Below are 20548 nucleotides of genomic sequence, written 5' to 3' on the forward strand. Positions count from 1 at the left end.
TTGAGCATTTCCTCATATGCTTTTTGGCTGTTTGTATGTCTTCCTTAGAGAGATTTTTGTTCAGCTCATTTTCCCATCTTTTAATTGGGTTAATCTTTTTTTTTTTTTTTTTCCTGAGTAAGCTGCTTGAGTTCCCTGTGTATTCTGGTTATCATTTCCTTGTCTGAGGTATATTTTACAAAAATATTCTCCCATTCTGAGGGTTGTTGATTCACACTTGTTGCTGTGTCTTTTGCTGTGCAGAAACTTCTTAGTCTGATATAGTCCCACTTGTCTATTTTAGGGATTATTTCCTGTTCTTTGGGAGTCTTATTTAAGAAGTCTTTGCCTACCACAATGTCTTCCAGAGTTTCCCCAGTATTTTCCACTAGCAGTTTTATAGCTTATGATCTTAGGTTCAGATCTTTGATCCATTTTGAGTTGATTTTGTTAATGATGAAAGATGGGGGTACAGTTTCTGCAGGTGGATACCCAGTTTTTCCAGCACCATTTACTTAAGAGGTTTTCCTTTTCCCAATGAATTGACTGGTATCCTTTATCAAAATAAGTTGACCGTAAGCTTTGGATTTTATTGGGTTATTTGAGTCTCTATTCTGTTCTATTGGCCCACCTGTCTTTGTGCCAATACCATTCTGTTTTGATGATCACAGCTTTATAATATATCTTGGGGTCATGGAGTCATATGCAACCCACTCCACTCTTCTTGTGCAGGATTGCTTTGGCAATAGGAGGTCTTTTATGATTCCAGACAAATTCTATGATTGTCTTTTCTAGATCTGTGAAGAATACCCCTGGTATTTTGATTGGAATTGCATTAAATATGTAGATTAATTTGGGTAGAATTGCCTTTTTTTTTTGAGAGGTTTTTGCTAAAGGGTGGATGCACTCTCCAGAAAGACAGAGAAAGAGAGACAGAGAGATAGAAAGTGAGGGACCAGCAGTTAGTTTAATGGCTTTCTGTCTCTATGTCTCTCTCTGTCTGTCTGGCAAGTTCATGCACCCTACAGCAAAAACCTCTCCAAAAAAGAAGAAGAAAGTGAGAAATCACCCCCCCCCCAACCACACAGGGAGATGGGCACACCACAATCTCTTCTCCTCTATCTCTATTCTCCTCTTGGGATATTGGGCATGCACGCACACACACCTGGTGTGAATTTAAGCCACCGTCTGGGACTCAAACTACGGTTGACTACATGGGAGTCCAGCAACATAGCCATTACATCAACTACTGGTCCCAGAATTGCCATTTTGATTACATTAATTCTTCTAATCCAGGAACATGGGATGTCCTTCCACTTTTTTATGTCCTTATTAATATCTTTTTAAAAAATTTCATAGTTTTCTTTGTAAAGGTCTTTGACTTTCATAGTTAGGTATATCTCTAGGTATCTTATATGTTTTGTGACTATGGTGAAAGGGATTCCTTTCTTTAGCTCTACTTCATTCAACTTGTTCATATATAGAAATGCTATAGATTTTTTGATGTTGATTTTGTATCCTGCCACTTTACTGTATTTATTTATTACTTCATGAAGTTTTTCCATGGAAACCTTTGAGTCTTCTAAGTATACCATCACGTCATCTGTGAATAAAAATATTTTCAACTCTTTTTTGTCTATTCGAATGCCTTTTATATTGTTCTCTTATCTGTTTTTTTTTTCTTTCTTCTTTATCAGTCTAGCCAATGGTATTTCAATCTTGTTAATATTTTCAAAGAACCAGTTTTTGCTTTCATGTATTTTCTGTATGGTTTGTTTATATTCTATTTCATTTATTTCTGCTTTAACCTTTATTATTTCTTTTTGCCTGGCATTTATTGCATTTTTTTCCTTGTTGCTTTTCCAATTTCCTGAGGTATGAGGTTAGGTTATCTATTTGCCAACTTTTCATCTTTTTCTTATGTGCACTAATTACTATGAATTTCCCTCTTGTGATTGCTTTTGCCATGTCCCATTGATTATGGAAACTTGTATACTCATTGATACTTGTTTCCATAAATTTTTTGATTTCTGATGTAATTTCTTCAGTAGTTAAGAAGTCATTCAGAAGTAGGTTGTTTGGCTTCCATGTGTTTGTGTATTTTCTAGGGTATTTCTTGAAATTAATATTGAGTTTAATTCCATCATGGTCAGAGAAGATGGTGGATATAGTTTCTATGTCTTGGAATCTGTAAGGACTAGATCCATGTCCTATCATATGGTCAATCTTTGAAAAGATTCCATGCCAAGGTGAGAAAAATGTATATTCTGTGGTCTTAGGATGAAAGTTCTATAGATATCTCTCAAGCCCATTTGATTTATATTACCATTTATGTTCTGTATTTTTTTATTTATTTTTTGTCTAGAAGGTCTGTCTAAAGGAGATAATGGGGTGTTGAAATCCCCAGCAAGTATAGTGTTGCTATCTATCTCTCCTTTTAGCTTTTAGCTCCAGCAGTCTTTCCTTCACATATTTAGGTGCTCCTGAGTTGGGTACATAGATATTTATAAGTGTTATGTCTTCTTGCTGAATTAGCCCATTTACTATTATATAATGCCCTTCATTGTCTCTTCTTACAGTCTTTGTTTTGAAGCCTATTTTGTCTTAAATCAGTATTGCAACTCATTCTTTTTTTATTTCAATTTGCATGGAATATCTTTTTCCAGCACTTCACTTTTAGTCTATGTATGTTTTTATCCATAAGTGTATTTCTTATAGGCAACAGATAGAGGGTTTTTTTTTTCTTCCCATTCAGTCAGTCAGTGTCTCTTCATTGGAGAATTTAATCCATTAACATTCAATGTTATTATCAATATTTCCAGACCTGTTCCTTGTCTCTTTTCTCTTGCATCTCAGTTAGTTTGGTCAATACTAATATTATCAATTGCTTATCTGACATGTTCACTATGTCCATTGTGTTATTTGTAGGTGATGTGGGATTGACAATTTCCCTTGGGGGAGAGACATTTTGTTGGTTGCTTACATTTCTTAAGCTTCTGCAATTGTTCCTAGTCATCTGGTGATCTATAGTTCCTTCCTAACTTATTCAAGGTACTGAGTGTTCAAAAGTGTGCAGGAGTAGAAAATTGGTGATCTCTCTTCTGGTCTGCCTTGCTGTTGCTCACCAGTACCCTGCAATGTTGTCACTGGTGACCCAAAGTCCACCTTGTTTCTAAAGAGTAATGGGCCTCCCAGGCGCGTGTGCATGCGTGCCCAAGATCCCGAAAGGAGAATGGAGGAGAAGGGATTGCGGCATGACCATCCCCCCTGGGGGGTGATTTCTCGCTTTCTGTCTCTATGTCTCTCTCTGTCTGTCTGGCGAGCGCACGCGCCCTACAGTGAAAATCTCTCAAAAAAAAAAAAAAAAGAGTAATAGGCCTCCAATTGAGCTAATGAGCTTCACCTCAGGCGTAAAGAAAAGAGCTATACCATGCTTTATTCAAAGTACGAAGTCCTGAGCAAAGGCAAGGGGAGGGGCGGAGGGGAAGTTGATCTATGGGTCCCAGCTGTTAGGGTGTGCAGCTTTAGGCAGCCAGGTTTCGGCAATTCCACTAGCTTGAACCAGTCTCCCACCTCTTCTGGGATGGGAAGGGGTGCAAGTTCATCATAAAGTCCCAAGAAACAAACCTGAAGTCCAGAGGTGAGTAGGGGCAGGGATGAGCCATGGGTCCTGGCCATTAGCCTGCAGCCACAAGCAGCCTCCCCTTGGATCTTTACTAGCAACGAAAATGAAAACACACACGCACACACACACAAACTTCCCCTTGGATCTTTACCAGCAACCAAAACGAAAACACACACACACACACACACACACACACACACACACAACTTCAATAACAAGCAGCTCTCCACAAAACTTACTGTTCTTATTGATGGTAACACTTCTGAAATAGCATTCTGTCATTATGGTCCTCACTTACCACCTCTCTTTTGCTTGTAGCCCTTTCCAATCTGGTGTCTAATCCCACTGCTCTGTAGACCAAGATCACTCCTGATGAGGTCAACATCTCCAGATAGCCAAATTCCATGGGTTTTGCTTGGCCCTTATCTCACAACCTTACAGCAGCATTCAATCTGGTTGCACCATCTCCCCTTGAATTATTTTCCCATTTTACTTATATGACCCCAGAGCTCCCTGGTTTCATTCAAAATTCTCTTCTTCTCTATCTATCTGTTATACCAGGGCAAACTTCTGAGATAATTTCTATGATATAGTCAGAACTTATCCTACATTGTCTCTTACTGTCCTGAGTCCATATATACTTACATAATGTGCAAAGTGAAAAATAAAATCATGGGCTGGGGACCAGACTGTCTGCACACAAATCTTGGCTCCACACGTACTGTGTGACCTTGGGAAGATGACTTGACCTTTCTCTGTGTATTTTTTCATTCATTTAATGACGATAATAATAATAATACTTTACTGGTAGGGCGGTTGTGAAGATTATATGACAGTGTGTGGCTTGTACTAAGCACTCAATAAATGTTAGCTGTTATTATTACATGATAACAACTTTTAGATTTGTATCACCTTCTCAGACCTTTTACATAAGGTTTGAACTTGTATGTGTCTGCCTACTTAAGAAGCCCCTATGGATTGCTAGTAAGATCTCCAAATTAGCGTGTTCAAAATAAAGTTCAGAATTCTTGGTTAACCCCCAAACCTGTTCCTTTCCTCAGTCTTCATACTCTTACTAAGTGGCATTGCTTATACACATTCAAAGAAAGACTATTTTTGATTTACTGCTAAGTGAAGCAAGACAGTCTATGAAAAAGAAGCTGTGCATATCCCCATTCAGTATATACCTAATGTCTACACTCTATGCAGAAACTGAAAAACCAGAAGGTATAAAAGCATGGAGAACAGCTGTGGATACCAGAGACAGTGTGGGAGGAAAGTGGGAAATGGGAGAGGGTAAGAGGAAGAGACTCAAGGGGAAAAAGAAGAAAAACATTTAAGGGACACAAAAATGGAAAATTATCAGCTCATGATAATGTGTATGATAATATCTTTGACTGGACTAATATACAGTGTATTCAGGATGGGAAAAATAATTTTGCAGGCTGTAAGGATATATAGTGATTGAATGAATAAAAAATTGTTTCTTTAAAAAATTCACTATCCTCCAGGAAAAAACGAACAAACAAACAAAAAACTAGAGGTGCCTGCTAATGTTGCCTATAGTTTTTGTTTGTTTGTTGTTAAGTTTTTTAACATAGGGTGCATGTGCTCACCAGAAAGAGACAGAGAGAGAGAGAGAGAGAGAGAGACAGTGAGAGGGTAAGTGAGAAATCACCTCCTGGGGAGAATGACCATTCTGCAATCCTCCATTTTCCTCCTGGGGTTCTGGGCATGAATGCACATGTGGCTAGTGTAATTTTCAAGCCACCGGGTCCAGGACTCAAACCACAGAGCCATGTGGGAGTCTAGCACCTTAACCACTGCTCCATCTGCCGGCCCCACCTGTAGTTCTTAACAGTCTGAAACTAAGAACTTTAAGTCTAACTAGGTTTGACAAATTAAAACCATTGTAATGTTTCTTAGATAGATAATTTTACCATGAACCAAAAGTATCTTGTTGAACTCCCATGACACAAAACTTTTGGGGATATGTGTGTCTGTGTTGGCATCCTTAAGGTTAGGATAAAACTAACATACAACATAGAAGTAGAATATCTGACCTTATGACTGCTATTGTAAAGAAATATGTTAAATTCTCTGGGCAGCTAAACTCCATAGTATTACTGAATCACATTTATTTCTCAAACACTTACGAAACAATGATACATTTTAAAAGTAGTCAGTACATATCTGTCACGTCTTCAGTGATTATATTTCTGACTTATTTCATTTAAACTATTTATTCCAGGCTTATTTTTTAATGATATTTTCTCTTAAGTGATTATTTACTTCTTATAGTGCTCAGTTTTGCAGGTCTATGCTTTTGTGACTAGCTTTTGCTTGCTTTCGCAATGATTTCAAATATAGATACATTTTGTTATGGCTCACCTCTTGAAGGGAAGAAGGTTTTATTGTTATTTTAAACTATTTATTTAATTCCATTTATTTATTTATTTTTTTAATTTGACCAGAGAGGGACAGAGAAAAAGAGAGGAAAAATGAGAAAGTAAGCTACCAGATATCTGACTTGAACTGTGGGTGACCCTATGGGAGTTCAGTGCCTTAACCACCGTGCCACTTGCTAGTCCCCAGAAGGTTTGTTTCACAAAGAAAATTAATACTCTGGAGTTTCATAATGTTAGAAATTCAGGGATTTTAAAAAATGTTTATTTCCTTTTATCTGTCTTTCTATCTATCATCTATCTATATCTATCATCTAGCTATCATCTATGACATACCTAGAGATGCACCTCATGTGTTTCAGATAGAACTGGGACATAAACCAAGGGCCTTCCCATGTGACCTCTGGCACTGCAGAACTGTGCCCCTACTAATTGTGCCCTTCCAGCTGGGCCAGACCTTCAGTGGTCTTTTACCGATTATCACAGGCACTACATGATACCATGTACTAGACATGTACCATGTTCTAGCCACTGGACTAAACAATTTGCATGCAGTTTGTCATTTAAGCATCACAGTAACTCTCCCAGCTAGGAGTCTTATTAACTCCAAATGCCAGATGCAGAAATTGGGCTTAAAGAGGCTAAGTTATTTGCCAAGGTCACATAGTTAATAATGGCAGAGCCACCCTTCAAACTCATGCCCTCCTATCCTCAAAACCCACTGGCTGTCTATCATTAATTTAATTTAAACTTTTTATGTAGTCATTACCAGATCGTTTACTTGGTGGTATGCCCTAATAGTTTACTAAGGGCCCTATCCTATTTGTCTTTTTCCATTTGATGGGTTTCTAATTTTTCAAATGAGTAGCTTTATTAAATTTTTTTCACAACTGGATAAGAAACTTCATTACCTCATTCTCCATTATTTACCCAACTGTAACATTCAGCTTCCAAGTTCCAGCTAAGGGTTTATAAATCAGGTTTGGGTGTATTCACCATTTCTCTTAGTACTATGGCTTCATTGTGTGATGATCATTTTGAAGTCTGCATTTATTACAAAGGTAAGACTTTCCACATATTAGTTCTTTTAAAAATTTAGTTCGATTCTCAGATCATGTTCTTGGGCTGCCAAAAAGGCTCTGTGGCAATGCTGAAAATGGATGATAAATGGGGAATGTTTAGATTGAGAATTGTGAAACTGGACTGAAACACTTATCTTTAGATCCAATTTTGATGATGTATGTATTATGATTCCTGGCAAGGAAAAAGCAGTTTCTACATGATGGAAACCTTTTTTGTCTGAAGTAGACTCTCACAGAAACTCTCTAGGTAGCAATGAAAAGAAAATGTTGAATTCTCTGATTGCTATTGAAGAACATAAGAGGCAGAATCTTCAACAGCAGCTTTACTGATCATGTAGAAATGTCTTCATATGACTGTTCCCAGACTTCCAATGCATGTTTTGAGAATTCCTTTGTAATGTAGTTCTGAAGATACAAGGAGGCAGACCAGGAAAGCAACTTTCTTATGCCCAGATTAGAGTAGGAGTAGGATTGAAGTTACTAAATTAATTAGCTAGAATATTTCTTAGATTATTTTTCTTAGCCTTAATTAATTAATCAACATCTCAGTTCATTCTGTAAAAGATTTTAAACAGCCCAATGAATGTTACAGCTCAAAAAAAAATTACAATGGCTTGAAAAAAATCACACCAGGCATGTGTGTGTGCATGCCCAAAATCTTGACAGGAGAATGGAGAAGAAAGGATTGTAGCATGGCCATCCCTCCTGGGAATGATTTCACACTTTCACTCTGTCTTTTTCCAGTGAGTACACACACCCTTTGGCAAAAACCCATATATATACATTTACATATGTATATATATATGTGTATATGTGTGTGTGTGTGTGTGTATGTGTATATATATATTTTTTTTTCCACAAATCTTGGCAAGGGGAAGAGCATGGTAAGGCATTAACAAGCTAGTAGCAAGACTGATTCCCAGAAATCCATAACATACCACCCTAAGAGGTGGCTCAATGTGTTTGAGAATTTGGTTCTAAGTTTTCTAGAGATCAAAGAAAAATTTAAAAATAATTACAGCAGTCAAGGCTCATAAGATAGGAATCAGTGCATGGAAACTACAGATGTTTTTGATACCAAAGCTTGAATTTTCTCCCATATATATTCATAAATAGTCAAAGTTCCCAGTGATACCTTTATAATCGACAGTCTGTGATAGTTAATTTTACGTGTCAACTTGACTGAGTAAAGGGATAGTCAAGCTATCTGGTAAAAAACTCTTTTGGCTGTGTCTGTTTGGATGTTTCTAGATGAGATTAACATTTGACTCAGTAGACTGAATAAAGAAAATCCACCCTCACCATTGAAGATGGGCATCATCCAACCCATTGAGGGCCCGTATAGAACAAACAAGATTTGTCTGCGACTTCAAAAGTTTCAGGCTTTTGGAATTCTGAGCAGCCCCATGCATGGATTTCCACTACTGAAGACCCTCTGCCCAGACTTCACCCTCCCTCCCTCCTATAGCTAGGAGCCAGGTTAGGGCACCCTACTTATTCTCTCTTTCTCTTTCCATCTCTCTCTCTCTCTTTTTATTTTTTTTAATTTTTAAACTTAATGAATGAGGGTGGCTCAGAACTTAAATATAGATGGCTGCTGATTGGCTTATCTTATGAGGGCAGGGGGTTGGTAAGAATTAGAAAGACAAAAGAACAGCAGAGAATTAAGTTTGAAAATTAAAGAATCCATATATATATATATATATATATATATATATATATATAGAGAGAGAGAGAGAGAGAGAGAGAGAGAGAGATGGAAAGAGACAGAATAAGTAGAGTGTTCTAACTTGGCTCTTGGCCAGACCTGGGGAGCAGGGGGCTGAAGTCTGTTCAGAAGGTCTTTGGACTATTCAAATTAACCTTAGCAGCTGAGATTTCCATTGTGACATATCAAAATATAGGGGAAATCTTTTCCACCGAAGCCAAATTTTATTTCATTAAAAAAAATCCCCACTAATGGGGTCAGCAGGTGGTGTGCTGGTCAAAGCCCTAGACACCCACATGGCCACCTACAGTCCAAGTCCTAGACCCTGCAGCTTGAAAATCTCACCAGCTGCCTGTGCATGCGTGCCCAGAATCCCGAAAGGAGAATGAAAGGAAAGGGACTGCAGTGTGGTGTTTCCCGCCTGGGGGGGACTTCTCACTTTCTCTCATTCTCTCTCTGTCTCTCCCTGGCAAGTGCACGTGCCTTATGGTAAAAACCTAAAATAACCCACCAAATAATAAACAATAATACCCTTTTCCTTTTCACATTTATCGGATGACTTTGTATGATACAATGTAATTAAATGTAATTCCATTTTCCCTGATCTATTCTGTCATATCATAGTACATCATATTAAAATCAGTTTTCTTGGAAGAAAAACCAACTCTTGAAATATTTGTGGTATGAACCACTAATTATTATGTAGCATCACAAGGCTGATTTTTGTAGACTTTAAAATGTTGAAACGCTTTTTGTTTTTCTTGAACTTCAGAGCAAGCTAGACAGAATTCTTTCATTAAAAAGGCTGAGAAACACTCAAATATAAACCCCTTAGGGGCCTGTGATACCTGGAGTGGAAGAGGGACAGTGCAGGTCACTTGAACAGCAGAATAAATGAAGTTCCTTCCAGTTGAATTTTCCATTTTAACACCAAAGGTGTGCTCTTGACAAGCCTGGCATAGCTACTATTTTCTCCCCGTTATAATTTCATTAAAAACAAAACAAAACAAAACAACAAAAAAAAATTCATTTGTCATAGTACAACAGTGCAAGTTTTTAATAAATCTTAAGGTTTAGAGGTTTATTTTCCACCTGCATCTTTCAGATATTACGGATTTAGTCTGCTACATGCTTAGGGAAACTTACTTCTATTTCCTTGGAAGGTTACATAGCATCACATGAAACAACATGATCGTTAGCTCTCAGGAGCTCAGCATCGTGAACAAGGACAGGATACTTGGGGTAACCATCTAAAGAGAGCCAGGTTAGAAATTTTTTTTTTTTTTTAATTCCAGAGAATGTGCGAACAATAGAGAGAGAAAGAGAGGGAGAGGAAACTTTCTCCCTCCTCTGGGACTTAGTCATACTGCAATCCTACCTCCTTGATCCCTCTGTTGAATGACTCTGGGTGGCTCTTGCCCTTCAAGGAGATCTATAGCTAAGAATTCCACAGAAAAGTCAAATGAAGTTAGAAACATGAATACCCAGTGCTGGGATTCATGACCAAGGATGTCATACCTTACAAGATGGGCACAGACCCCCACTCCTACTCTCACTGTGTGGCTAGGAAAGGAACCACAGAGATGCAGGGCAGATAGAACAAGGAAGGGTTTGTTCAAGGATACCTCGTGCCCTGACTAAATCCAGTACGCAATAGAAAGTAGAGAGTCAGTCAAAGCATTTATTTTTGATTGTAAGATTTTTGGTTAAAATTACATTACTGTTTGAAAACATATTCAGTATCTTATAGATATTATGTATATGAAAATAATAGATGTATAATAGCTTAGGAACATGAACCATCATATAACTGATGATAAAGGGTAAAAAGTTTGTTGAGAATGTGTTTTTAACTCTTAAAAACACCTTAACTCCTTAACTCTTAACTCCACCTTAACTTTGTCTCTTTCCTGCCCTCTCTTATAACCCTCTTCTCCATCCCTTTTCATTCCCTACCCCACCCCAGTGCAACTGAGTATTGAGCTGGGCAGAGATGCCGAGGTAGGGGCAGGTTGCTTCCTCTACCTTGAAGTTCTCATCTGATGCATCTCCATTTGCAGTGCCCAGCCTCACAGGCATAGTCTCTGGGGTTCCCCCACATAGCCAGTTCTCTGTCTGCATGGTTGAGAATGAGGCAGCAGTATGTACAAGTGGGTCTCTACCATATATAGTGCCAGATATTAGAGATGAGCCTCCTAATTTAGCTGTTTCTGAGTGTAGAGGGACATTTAGACTGTGAGGGTAGGGGGTGTGGCTTCCTGGTAGTGGTCCCAGAGCAGAGCTGGAGCTCTGTGGATTGTTACAGCATGTTTAGAGGCTGCTTCCCCAGAACAGTTTACATGGATGTTCTTTCTGTACCCACCATACTCACACAGCCCTGACTTAGGAGCAACCTTCAGTCTATTTCTTACTGCAGTCATCTGTGCAGGTTTTTTTTTTTTTTTTTTTTTTTTTTGAGAGTTTTTTCACTATAGGGCGTGTGCGCTTGCCAGACAGAGAGAGACAGAGAGACAGAAAGCGAGAAATCACACCCCCCCCCCAGAGGGGATGGCCACGCCGCAATCCCTTCTCCTCCACTCTCTTCTCGGGATCTTGGGCACGCACGCACACGCACCCGGCGTGGGTTTTAAGCCACCGGGTCTGGGATGCGAACCGCGGTTGACTACGTGGGAATCCAGTGACATAGCCATTACGCTAACTGCTGGTTCCCATCTGTGCAGGTTTTAATGTATGATTCCCAGCCTCAGTGATATTTAATGATGCGCTCTGTAATGCCAAAACCTCCCACCAGTTGCTAGATACACTCTGATATTTACCCCTACCTTTGTGCTGCCATCAATTTGGAATTTTAATATCCTTTTCTTTTATTAAGCCAGAAGACACATGTACATGCATGAGAGAGTGCTTGTGTGAGAGAGGGAGGAAAAGAAGGAGAGAGAGAGCACCCCCAATGAGGCCTGGTCATACCAGAAATGCTTTTTCCTCCAATTCTCTATCCTGTCAGTATCCTGGGCATGCTGTGCATGCCTGGCGTGTAAGCTTCTGGGACTGGGACCTGAACCCTGCTCAGCCGTGTGACATCTGGCTTTCTCTGCACAGCACTTAACTGTTGCACTATTGGCCAGTCTGGACTTTTTATATTTCTGATATGTGTCTTTACTTTGGTCCAGCAACCACATCCACATCTTTTGTTCCTTTTTCAATAAGTGTAATTCATTCTTTCTTTCTTTTTTTTTTTTTATTTCATAACAGAAAGAGAGAGAAATGTCTGACAGTCTTTTCATGTTTTAATCCGCCCAAGCCTTCCAGTCAGCCAGGATCACAGACATGCCCATGGATGTACCTGATGTATTCAGGTCAACCAGGTGTCCAAACTCAAATCTAGGCTTTGCTATATGGCTCCAGTAATTGTGCAGTGACACCTTACCACCTGCACTACTGGGCTATCCACATTTTTTAAGAAGCTACTCCAGAGTAGCAAAATGATAGTGATTGTTTAAAGATAATTAGAATAATAATAATAATAATAATCAGGAAAAAATTGAAAAGCTATTGGATGATGAAGATGGGGATTTTAATGTCTCTGTATTGAATGATATGCATGATATTCCTTCTCATAAAAGAAATGTAATACACTGTTAAGTTACATGTGATTCAATGTAATATAAACAAGATTTTAATAATAAAGAAATAAAGAAAAAAAAAGCTACTCCAAGGTCAGCTGGTGGCATGGAGGTTAAGTGCTGGATTCCCAGATGGCTAACTCTGCAGTTTGAGTCCTGCACCTGGGGCCTGAAAATGATATCCGTCATATGTGAGTGTGTACCCAGAATCCTGAGAGGAGGCTGAAAGAGAAGATATTGCAGCATGGCCATGCCCTAGGGGTGATTTATCACTTTTTCTCTCTCACATGAATGTATGTACCCTATGACAATAAATAAATAAATAAATAAAGGAAGGAAAAGAGAGAAAGAAAGAAATAGAAAAAAAGAAAAGAGAAAAAGAAGCTCTGCCATGTTCTCCACATCACAAAAATAAATGACAGAAAGTCCAAACAGACTAAGTATGGTCCCCTAGGAAATTCCCTTGCCCACAGTAGTGTGGTAGAGTGCACATTTGCGAGGCACCACTGCAGTGAGAGCTGTCATTGACAGAGAGAATGAGAGCTCTGAGTGCATGGCCAAAGTATGCATCAACAGTGCACTGTAATGAATACTAACCCGGTCACTATTCACAGTCTAATGCTTTTGGATATATTTTGCTCCATGTGTTTGCAAACCTATCTGGTGTTTCTGTAGTGGAGGCTTACTGGTGGCCTCTCTCTTATCTTCTCCTCCTTCTCTTTTCTCCACACAAGTGTTTACCTGTGTTTGTATCTATCCTCACCATAGTCCCCAACAGAAGTAGACTTTCTGATTAAAGCTACTTCCTTCACAGAGTCTCTAGGGTAAATCTCTTTTCACATCTCTTCAAGGACCTCACTTGATTTACTCTCCTGAAAGGGTGGGAATGCTACTCCAAGTACAAAACTAGATTATGATAGTAAATACTGAGAAACTATTGCAGACATTGGGAAATCCCCTTTCTTTTTCCTCAACTCTAGAGTCCTCTGTACATGGACCTTTTCTAAGCTCCAGCTTTCAGGGGCAATTGCTAAACAAAATTCTTAGGGTGTCCAGTCCACTCTGTAGACAGATGACCTCTCAGAAGTTTTTTTCCCAACATACTTGAGCTGCTGACATTAGAGAATTGACTATAGAGGGTGAACTGAAATTCTCTTGCCTCTTTTTGTGGTCCCAAACATCAAAAAAACAAAAACGTGCTCTTTCTCTAAATCTGAATCTTCTATTGTTTCAGATGATGAAAACTCAATGTAGAAAGGAGTGTTAAAACAAACAACTAACAGGGGCGTGGTGGCGCCCGCCCTATGGCAAAACAAACAACTAACACAAAAAAGTCACAAATTCACATATCTGAATCTCATCCCAGGGATTGAGAACATGTTTTTGTTATCATAAAGTAGTGAGTGGCTTAGATCTATTTTGATTGTATTTAGAAGTAGGCTAGTCCTATAAGCTATAACTGAGAAAAGAACTGAAGGCATGCAGTAGTCTTAGTCATTATACACACATGGATGTTACTGCCAGAGGACCATCTTCGCATGAAAAGAAAGACAATATTTGTATTATACTTAAGTCTAGGGGGAATAACAGTCTCCCTCTGTCTCTCTCTGGTCAAAAGAAAAAATAATAATAATAAAATTAAAACAGAGCATAGCCTAGGAAATATTTGTCCCCATCAGGTATTGTCCCTTCACCCCCTGCCCCAGTAAATCCCTCTGAGTTCTGGTGAAGTTTCACTGTACTGGTCTGGTGCTTAGTCACAGTAGGGCTGTATACCGAGAAATCTTAATTAAAGCATTACTTTTCCCAAGCTAACCAGAATACAAAGCCAGAATAATTGTCAAGAGGCTCAGTTTTCCAACTGTCTTGGTGTTCTTGACCTCTGTCTCAGGTGGGCATGGTTTCACTCTGGTGTGGTGAATCCATGGCTTGATTCCCCACTGTCAATTGCACCCAGGGCTTCTTGACATTCAGCAATTCTTGGAACTGAGGCAAAGACTGCACCAAGGCACAACTCAGATGAGCATAATTTCCAAACATGCTGACCAAGTTTTTCACTGGAAGACTTTTTCATTGGAATATTCCTAATTCTTATTGTTATTCTAGAAGACATTATGGGTAAAATTCTAGGAAGAGGAAAAGGCATTCCAGAGAGAACGAGATCAGGTTTATCTAAAATACAGTAATGGAAAAGTTCATAGCATTTGACAAGGGTAAAGAAAGAGAGAAGACAAAAGGCCAGTGTTGCTTTAGCCATGTATTTATTTATTTACTTTAAAAAATCACTGTGGGTGTATGCACTTGCCAGAGAGAGTAAGAAAGAGAGAAAGTGAGAAAGCACTTCCCACAGGGGATGGCCATGTCACAATTCCTTCTCCATTTCTCCACCCTGTTAAGATTTCAGGTACAGTTCTTGTTATCAGTCATGCTAGCATGAGGAACATTTCCTTCAGAGACCTCCCAACTCAATTTAGTGAGGGTTGACACATGGCTTTATTTTGATTCTGAAAACATTCATCTTTCTCCCTCTTGATCTAGAGAGACATCTGGATTTCTCTCTATACACATCATTGATTATCTCTTATGGTCATGCTTCAGTCATCCCTTGGTGCCAGAATGAACTTACCCTGTTATTGGCCTGGCCATCTCACACACGGGAAAAGTGATTGACAACTAGCAGTCAGTACCAAAACCATTTTTGAGCAACAAGTGAGGCTTAGAGAGGGTAGATTTTAGGCTAACTTTACTGAAGTTCATTGATCTTAAACTTAGCAGGAAGCTGCATTCAGGAGTACCTGTTAGAGTCTTTTCTGTGGGAATCAGTTTGGGAACTATTGTTAACAAAAACTTAAAATAGCCATAATTAATAACTTAGTGCCAATACCTTATGATAATGATGTAATAGACCAAAAAAGTAGCTGTTTCTATTGTATACAGAACCTAAATATAGCAATCAAAATTTGACTGATGGCATCATACTAGTGCTATCAAAACTTTCACAATTTTACATGCTTTATGGGCTGGCAGGTGGCTTGGTGGTTAAGGCACTTTGCTGACTGCAGTTTGAATCCTGAACCTGGTGGCTTATTTCCATGCTTTCCTTTTCTCTCCCTCTGTCTATCTCTGGTCAAATGAAAAAAAAAAAAAAAAAAGCAAAATTAAATAAATAATTCTTCAAAAATTTACATGATCTTAAGAACATATGTAGCAATAATATATTTATGTAAATATAACCTTGAAGGAGACTTAGCATTGACAATCAGCTAAGTACTGACAATCACCTCTGTCAGAGGTGTCAGAAAACTTGTAGCATTTGGGGTCAGCAGGTGGCATGGTGGTTAAGGTGCTAGACTCCCACAGCGCCCAACTGCAGTTTGAGGCCTCGAACTGACAGCTTGCTTTCTCACTGTCTCTCTCTCTCTATTGAGGGTATGTGCCTTATAGCAAATTTTAAAAATAATAATAAATGAGATTAAATAAACAATTCTTTCTTTAAAAAAAAAGAAGAGAAGAAAAGAAAAAAACGAAGTATGTGATCGAAGCAGAATCCTAATCTGCTGAGTAACAATAGTAATTTACTACCTTTCTACTTTCCCCAAAAGGGGAAGATTGGACAAAGGACTGCAAGGTTGGCCTACTAGGTGGTCTCCAAGTCCCTTTCCAGTTCTGACCTTCCACTTAAAATGTCATGGTATATTTTAAAATATTTCTTTTTAGATTTTTAATCAATGATTTCATCATGTCAAGCTATAAGTGATACTGTTAGAGTCACCCATAGCATTCTACAAGTTGTCGTTCAGAACCACAATCAATACTATTAAAAAATCCCATTATAAGGATAAACTAGTGCTATTTCTAACATGACAAATCGAGAATCTCAAGATGTAAGAACTCGCAGTTTTATAGTGAGCTAAGCAAGTTGTCAATAGATTTAAGAACCTTAAATTTGATACTCATTCATTTCTTGCTGTGTGTTTTGGGAACTGGTTTATACTTTTTAAAAAGTTTTGAGAACCTGGCAGTTACTTTTCAAATGCAAAATGCTAAATTGCATTTTTGCACATGCTATTTCATTTACCCATTCCTAAAGGAAGTGTTATTGGTGAGGTGGATCAGGAGGACCTGTGTGTGTAATGTGAGTGTTTGTGGTCTAGGCAGCATGTGTCATTCACATGATTTTGGGCAGAAAAGGGATACTGAACCCGTGAGAACTTGTCCAGACTTCTTATTTCTTAAGTAAGGCCTGTGATTTCTAAATAACCAGTTTCTGCTTTAATCTAGCATTCCAACAGGAGCACATCATGACATCCCTGATTTATTGATTCATTTATTGCTGAATTCATATAGAGTGCCTTTTCCCAACGTTTTCTAGGCCCCAAATAGTCTTCAGAAAAAGATTAATCTTAAAACCACTCTTTGAACAACAAACATAATATAAAAATGATGTAAAAAGAACTTCATGTCATTAGCTACTATCATCTGAAGATCAATTATGTGGTTCTTTTTTTATGGAATTACATAGGAGTATAAATACATTACTTTTATATATGTATATGATGAAAAATGACTAGTCTATTGCTGTGGATACTAGAAGGCTGGGAAATTAATGTTCTTTCTACATAAGCTGTGTGTGTGCACTGAACTTTAGGCTCTCGTCCTGAGTTGCTTGAAAGTTGCTGGGCCAGCTAGTGGCATGATGGTTGAGGGAACTGGATTCCATATAGCCAGCTATTCAGTTCTAGTCCCAGACATGGTGGCTTGTAAAACTGGGCACATGTGCATGTGTGCCCCAAATCCCAACGAAGTGAAAAAATGGAGGAGAAGGGATTGAGACCTGGCCTTCCTCCATGGGGAGTGCTTTCTCACTTTCCCTCTCTCACTCTCTCTGGCAAGAACATGCACCCCATAGAGAATGAAAAAAAAAAGTTGTATGTGGCTAAACCAACACTGGCCTCTTGTCTTCTTTCTTTACCATGTCAATGCTATGCACTTTTCCAGTCCTCTGCTTCAGATATCCCGGATCTGGCCCTCTCGAGAATGCCTTTTCCGTCTGTCAGAATCTTACCCGTAATTTCTTTTAGAAAATAAATAAGAATTGGGGATGTTCCAATGAAAAAGTAAAAATTGTGCATTAACAGTAGAATTTGGTAACTGACTTGATTTTATTCAATTATCAAATACTGATTGAGCAACTAGCATAGGCCATACACTGACCTGAAGATAAAACTGGAAACAAACGAGGCTAACCACATAGCCTCGTTTCCCCCTTCTATGTCTCCTTATCTCTCTCTCGTGAGCACATGCACCCTCTGACAATTAAACCAAAAAAGAAAGAAAATAACAGAAGCAAAACCAGGAAATAAACCAAAAATCATCCTGGCCCTAACATGATTGTTCTGTGGGGTTGTGAAGAAGACAATAAATAGTCAACTAGAAGTTTATGAAGTTTTTCCTCTGTGCATTATTAAAGTTATAAATATTATTTTTCTGAAGCAGTAGAAGAAAAGTCCTGATAAGCAAAGTATATATTCGATGAAGTCGGGACCAGCAGTTAGCATAATGGTTATGTCGCTGGAATCCCATATAGTCGACCACGGTTTGCGTCCCAGACCTGGTGGCTTAAAACTCATGCTGGGTGCGTGTGCGTGTGTGCCCAAGATCCCGAGAGGAGAATGGAGGAGAAGGGATTGCAGCATGGCCATTCCCCCTCGGGGGTGATTTCTCACTTTCTGTCTCTCTGTTTGTCTGGCAAGCGTATGCGCCCTATAGCAAAAACCCCTAAAAAAAAAAATTGATGAAGTCAATTATGTTCTACATATTTATGCTATTAAAGAGATTAAATAATATTTCTGCCTGTATCCTTATTATCTGGGATGACATCTTACATTTAATTAAAGTACATCTCACTGCATCTAAGCCAGGTAGAATACCTGGCCCAGTATAACAACTGAAAATTACTTAAATTTTTATCAAAAAAATAAAAGCGCAAAGTTTAAAAATCAAATGGTGCCTCAAGGCTTATTATAAAAAAATAGTAGCCAGCCTACCAGACCCCACATATTATCTAGTTTCTCTACCAGAGGCAACCACTGATGAACACTTTCACCTCTTCTAAAGCTTATGTATTCATAGAAAGAGAGAGAGGGAGAGATGGTGGAGGGAAAAGAGAGACAGGTACCCCCAACAGGCTCTTCATACAACCGTCTCTCCCGCAATTAGCTTGGCATGTACAGGGAAACCTTGGAATATGAACCCAAGACTTTCCCAGGTTTCCCTCTGGAAGATGGTAGGGTCATTCATATATATATTATCAATGTAATATAATCATATATATTGTCAATATAGTCATATATATATATTATCTAGGATGACATCTTACTTTTTTTAGAGAGAGATTTTTGCTATAGGGCATGTGTACTCACTAGAGAGACAGAGAATAAGAAATAGAGATAGAAAGCAATAAATTACCCCCCTGGGGGGGATGGCTGTGTTGTTATCCCTTATCCTCTATTCTCCTCTTGGGATCTAGGGCACACACACACACACACACACACACACACACACACACACACGCCTGATATGATATATATATATTTGTGTGTGTATTGCCAGAAGGCATGTCGGAGAGAGACAGAGGGAAAGTGAGATGGTCACACCCTGATCCCTTCCCCTTCATTCTCTCTCCTTTCTGGCTTTATAAACACGCATGCATAGGTTCCTGGTGTGATTTTCAAGTCATCAGATCTGGGACTTGAATTGTGTATTTGGCCATGTGGGATCTGGCTGCCTTCACCACCACTTCACAGACTGGCCCCACCATGGTGTTTTACAATTTCTGAATGATACACTTCAGTCTGGGTCTTTGTTCATCCTTTGTTCTGAGCACTTATTAGCATGTTAATCTAGAAACTCTTTCCTAGAAAATTTTATCTTATTATTTACTTGATAATAACTTATCTTCTGTTTTCCCTGTTATCTGTTTTTACAACATATTAGTCAGATATAACATTTCTGCAGTAAGCCTTTTATACTATCTTTTCTATTGTTAATCTCTTCTTTTAAAATACTGCTTTCTGGGATATTTTAATTGTCCAGTCCTTCTACTGGAAGTTTTTCCTTCACCTATCATATTTGTCATTTCTAAGTTTTTTCTCCCTTATTTATCTTGTCTGATTTTTATTGTCTTCTGCACTCTCCACTCTACAGATGCAATAATTTATGTTTCAGAGTTTGTTTTTGAAATTTCTACTGCTTTTTAGAGTTTCTATTTCTTTTTACAGATATGGGAGGTCATTTATTCTTTCATGTTGCAAGTTTTTGTCCAATATATGACAATCTCTGTTGACTCGTGGCTGAGAGTAAGGAACTATGATAAGACTCAGGGAATTCCTAGGAAGCAGAAGCTTGTTATTTCACTGTGGTCAGTCTCATCATTGAGTGTCAACCTCTGCAGGCATTTTCTTTTGAATCCACCAGTCTGTTTCTTGAGAGGATAACCTTAGCTCTTGCATTTAGGAAGCCAAAGGATAAAGAGGAGAGAACTAGATATTGTTTGTTCTAAATATTAATAGTGTAAGTATTAGATATTTATTTGAGTCTTGTAATTTTCAGTCAGTCCTGAGATTGCTAGCCCTACCCTCTCTGTCTTAAGATATATTCCATATCATCCAATTCCCGAGACTTCTAGACCAGGAACAGTAAATAGCTTTCGATATTTGGGTATCACATTCACTTGATAATACTTCCCTCTAAAACTATGTTGATATAGCTCCTGTTTGGGTAAGGTTCATAATATGACAGTTTAGGAATGATGGACATGACAAAATAGAGGCTTTTCTTTTTTAATTACTAATTTAATTTAATTTATTTATTCATTCATCTGTTTTAATTTGACCAGAGAGAGACAGAGAGAGAGAAATGGAAAGCAAGACAGCTAGCCACCAGGTCCGGGACTCGAACTGTGGTTGGCCATGTGGGAGTTTTCAGCACCTTAACCATCACACCACCTGCTGGTCCCAACAGAATAGAGGTTTTAAGACAGGGATTTTAAAGAGAATCTTGGGGAGGAAAGAACAATTTGATGGGGGACCAGCAGTTAGCATAATGGCTATGTAGCTGGACTCCCA

This window comes from Tupaia chinensis, unplaced genomic scaffold, assembly GCF_000334495.1.
Source record: "Tupaia chinensis unplaced genomic scaffold, TupChi_1.0 Scaffold145685_1, whole genome shotgun sequence".
In the NCBI taxonomy this organism is placed as follows: domain Eukaryota; kingdom Metazoa; phylum Chordata; class Mammalia; order Scandentia; family Tupaiidae; genus Tupaia; species Tupaia belangeri.